Below are 5,446 nucleotides of genomic sequence, written 5' to 3'. Positions count from 1 at the left end.
AAGTTATTTTAATATTTAAATTATTCTATAAAGTTTTAATCTGACGTTTAGATTTGTTAAACTACGAAAACTTTCTAATTGAAGCATTTTGATTTTAACGCTAAAATCTATAAATTTATTAAATTTTGAACAGATTCTAAATCATCTTGAAAAATCAATTATTCATTATTGAGTTACCGGGCTGAAAAGTCGAATTTTTATTAGATAACATTTGACTTTTAAGTGTGAAAGATGTTAGAACAAACAATTTTATTAGCAATCGAGTAGTTGAACTATAGATGAATTTGAAATCAAATAGTTCAATCCTCAACCTACAAAGACAAACTTTTAACCAAATGGTAAAATTAAAAAAAAATTACTTAAATCACAAACAATTTAATTTTTAACCATATAATTGCATCTTTAGGCCAAAAAGCGAATTTTTTGTTAGAAGCTAGTTGAATGTACAACCCAGAACTTTTCTACGAAACAAGATTAATTTTCAATCCATGAAAGATACATTTTTAATCCAAAAGGACGAATTTTCAATACTGTAAATTAATTTTTGAACGAAACAGGTGAAATTTGAACAAAATATATGAATTTTCAACAAACTAGTTAAATTTGTAATCACTTCCACCAAAAACCATACATTGTTGAATTTTCAATCAAAAGAACGAATTTTCTATCCAAAAAGACAATTTTTCAACGAATTAACTGAATTCTCATTCACAAAAGAATTTTTTTTCAACCGGAAATTATGAATTTGCAAAAAAAAAATTTAGTTTTCAACCAAAGAATTGAATATGAAATTAAAAACAATGAATTTTCAACGAAAAATGAAACAGATCAATTTTAACTTTTAAAAAATCGATTTTCAACAACAAAAAACGAATATTCAATAAAATAATTAAACTTTAATATAAATCTTTTACGAAGAAGATTAATTTGAAGACATAACAGTTCAACTTTCAAACAAACAGTTGAATTTTCAATCAAGAAGATTAATGTTCTGCCAAAAAAAGATGAGTTTACAGCAAAATACATAAATTTTCAATTAATTGTTGAATTTTTCCACTAAGAGTGATCAATTTTCTGCAAAAAATGAATGCCTTAAATTTTCAGTTAAGAAAATTAATTTTCAGCTATGACAAAAACTTATCAAAATAGTTAAATTTTCAATCAAATGGTTGAGTTTTGACCAAACAGATAAATTCTGAACTAAAAATATAATAGTAGACTTTTCAAATTAAAAAGAATTAATTTTAAACGAAAAAATTAGATTTTCTTATTTGGTTTCATTAATTTACTTCACATTGAAGCAAAATAAAACGAGCAGACAGTGAAATTTTCAACAAAAAACTTAATTTTCAACCAAAATAGTTACATTTTAAACTAAAAACCAAAATTTTCATTCATAAATGGAATAGATACATTCGCAGTTTAATAAAATTTATTTTTAACCAAAATAAAAAAGAATATTACAAGCAATATTCAACAAAATATTTCAATTTTCATCTGAATAAAAACATCTTTAAGCAACAAACTGAATTTTAAGACAAAGGAGTTCCACTTCCAAGCGATTAGTTGAATTTTTCATCAAGAAGATTAATTTTCTACCAAAAAAGACGAATTTAGAACAAAATACATATATTGCCTATTAATTGTAGAATTTCCAACTAAAAATGATCAATTTTCAACCAAAAATGCATTAATTAAATTCTCAGTTAAGAAAATTAATTTTCAGCTATAAAAAAAACAGAATTTTCAACAAAATAGTTACATTTTCAACCAAACAGGAGATATTTTATCCAAAAGAGATTAATTCTGAACCAAAAATATGAAAGTATCCTTTTTAATTGAAAAGAATTAACTTCCACCAAAAAATAGTTCGATCTTCTTATTGGATTCTATTAATTACACGCAGTTGAATTTTCAATAGAAAAAGATTAATTCTGATCAAAAACTATAATAGTTGATATTTAACTAAAAAGATTTTTTAATTATAAATAAAAAAAGTTTAATTTATTCCAAGAGATGAATTCTCAAAAAAATCTGTAATAGTTGATATTTCAAACAAAAGAGACGAATCTTCAACAAAAACATTAATTTTTAACCAAAGCCAAAAAGACGAATTATCTAGAAAAAAGTTGAATTTTCAACCAAAAAGTTAATTTTTCAACTACAGAGATGAATCTTTAACTGTTAAAATTAATTTTTAACAAAATAATTCAACTTTTAACCAAGCAGTCCGACTTTCAATAAAAAGATGAATTTCCTACAAAGTAAATAAAAAGAATTTAGAACAAAATACATATATTTTCTATTAACTGTTGAATTTTCAATGAAACATGTTCAATTTTCAGCCAAAAATGGATTAATTAAATTCCCAGTTAAGAAGATTAATTTTCAGGTATAAAAAAAGAGAACTTTCAACCGAATAGGATATTTTTTAATAAAAGGAGATTAATTCTAAACCAAGAATAAAACAGTATCCATTTTAATTTAAAAGAAATAACTTAAACCCAAAAATAGTTCGATTTTCTTATTGGGTTCTATTAATTACACGCAGTTGAATTTTCAATAAAAAAAGATTAATTCGGATCAAAAACTATAATAGTTGATATTTAACTAAAAAGATTTTTTAATTATAAATAAAAAAAGTTTAATTTATTCCAAGAGATGAATTCTCGACAAAAACTGTAATAGTTGATATTTCAAATGAAAAAGACGAATCCTCAAGAAAAACATATTAATTTTCAACAAATGCGTTGCATTTTCATCCAGAAAAGACCAAATTTCTATCAAAGAGATGAATTTTTAAGCTAAAAAGACAATTTTCTACAACAGAGTTAAATATTCAACCAGAAAAGAATTTCAGTTACAGAGAAAAGAAATGTTAACCAAATTGTTGAATTAAGAAACCAAAAAGGCCAATTATCTAGAAAACAGTTGATTTTTCAACTCAAAAATATGAATTTTTAACGAAAAAGTTAATTTTTCCACTACAGAGATGAATCTTCAACTATTGAAATTAATTTTTAACAAAATAATTCAACTTTTAACCAAGTAGTCCAACTTTCAATCAAAATGATTAATTTTCGAAACAAACAAATAAATAAAAAGAACTTGGAACAAAATACACATATATTTTCTATTAATTGATGAATTTTCCACTAAAAATGATCAATTTTCAGCAGCCTCCTGTCACCGAGAGTTGAAATTGGCTCATGTGTTGAAAACGGCCATGCGGTGGCGCTAGTAGTGACTTTTTCTAGTTTTCTTGACTGTTATATGTCTTTTGTCATGTTGAGCCTTTACAAACTCTTAAAAATGTATCAAGAAAACGGTTTATTTATATAATTATTGTGAAAATGATAAGTAGATTTTTCTAATAGTTTTTTTCTGTTTTTTTTTCTCGAATCATGTCCATTAATTATCGCTCCAGTATAAAAATCAGGTTATAAAAGTGAAATCAGAATAATTATGAAAGATCTGAGGAGAAATGGTTAAGGTATTATTTTAAAAGAATAATTGCAAGTTTTAAAGATTTAAAAATGTCGTCGGTTAAAATAATATGGAAGACTTTAAGACCATTTTTTTTTAATTTTTCAAGATTTACAAATTTTTTAGGCAAACTGAATTTTGTCAGGATGTGAAAAAAAGTTGTTAAAATTCATGGGAAAATAGAACAAAAGATTACAAAACATTTTGAATTATTTCCTAAAATTTTTTAAAAGTGTGAAAGATTTTAAAGCAAAATGTTGCAATTTTGCCATATCACATAACGTTCGAAAAAAATTGAGTAAGTCTAAGAGATATTCAAAAGTTTCGAAACGATTCACGACAATGAAAGACATTTTTTCAGTTTTTTAGGAAAAATTAAAATAATTTTGTATTTCAAAAAATTAATTTGAAGAGATTATTTAAAAAGATTTTAGAAGATTTCAAAAATATTCAAAGAAGAATCTGAAAGATTTCAAGGTAATTTTTTAAATTTTGCAGAATAAATAAAAGAAGCAGAAAATATTTGAATAATTTTTAGAAATTAGAAGGTTTAGATTGTTTAGAAGATCTGACAAGATAAAAAGAAAGAATTTTCCTTATATTCGTGTGAAAATTTTTTATAATTTTTTATTTTGAAAAATGAACTATAAGAGAAAACTGAAAAAGGGTTTTCAACATAACAAACAATTTCCTAACATTTCTAAAAATAGCTTCGAAGATTGTATAGCAAAATGTTTCAATTTGGTAAGCTTGCAAAAAAAAATCGGGTAAATTCAAAAAATATTTAGTACAATTGAAAAAAAATTCGAATGTTTTCAAGAGAATAAACAAATTTTCTGAAAATTGCTGGGATAATTTAGAGAATAGTAAGGTAATTTTTAAAATTTTGGAATGATGTTTGAAAATCTTGAGAAAAATTTGTGCCAGTTACAAATATTTTCAGGAATTTAAAACGTTTTAAATAGATTACAAGTATTTGGAAACATTTTCGAAAATTGATCAAATATTTCTGGATTACTTCCCAACTTCTAAAAATTTTCAACATCTTTTAAAAAGACTGGTATTTTTCAGAATATTTTGTAAAATCCTATATAATACAAAAATTTCTTTAAAATCTTCTAGATTCTTTTCTGACACGCCTGTAATATTTAAAAATTTTCTAAATTTTCGAAAGAATCTTATGAAAATTATATTTCCATAAATTTAAAAACAAGGTCATAAATTAGCAACAATAGAAAATGGCTGAATTATAAGATAACGAATTGTTAAACTCCCATAAATATTTCTATTGCTGAAATTTAAGTTTGACAAAATTTAAAATTGCCGAAAATAATTGATAAATTATTAATTAATGACTAATTAAATTGTTTGTCTTATTTATAATTTTATTAACAGCACATAAATTAACAATCAATTAACTATGTTTAGCAGTTCTAAATTTCGAGAATTGAAATATTTGTGGGAATTTAATGATTTGTTTATTTTACAAGGCGGTCATGAAGTCGGTAAATTTCAGTTTCAAATATTTTTAAATTCGGGATTTTATTATTTGTCAATTAAAAATCTTGTCATTATTTGAAATTAGGAAAGTTTTATAATTTGATGATAATATATATTTTTGGTTTTTTTTTTCATTCATTTATCTATTCGTTATTTATTTAAAAATTATTTTTTATAAGTTCTGAATATCCATGCAATTTGTTTGTTTGAATTAAGTCAATTATGCCGCTTTTTCCTATATTAAACAAAATAATACGTAAGTAAACCAGTTTTATTTACTAACTGACTTTGTGCTATAAGGAAAAAATTTTTTAAAGGGTTTTTAAAATATTTATTTTGTAATTTTTATGCATTTTTCCTATTCGCCGTGAGCCGCCGGTTGGAGGGGATAGATGAAACGATGTTAGCGCGCGGGGTGGCGAGTAATGAGTTTAGCGGGCGTGCGTTTTGATTGCATTTT

At 23.8% G+C, this 5,446-nt stretch overlaps 1 protein-coding gene across 1 annotated transcript in view; it reads right to left on the bottom strand.

Annotated features, from left to right (window-relative positions):
• Positions 1-5,446, bottom strand: part of LOC117175193 (transmembrane protein 132E) — a 182,679-nt gene that overhangs the window by 18,528 nt on the left and 158,705 nt on the right. The gene's annotated exons all lie outside the window — the stretch shown is intronic.

This window comes from Belonocnema kinseyi, chromosome 6, assembly GCF_010883055.1.
Source record: "Belonocnema kinseyi isolate 2016_QV_RU_SX_M_011 chromosome 6, B_treatae_v1, whole genome shotgun sequence".
Lineage (NCBI taxonomy): Eukaryota > Metazoa > Arthropoda > Insecta > Hymenoptera > Cynipidae > Belonocnema > Belonocnema kinseyi.
This window is presented reverse-complemented; position numbering and strand designations above follow the sequence as displayed.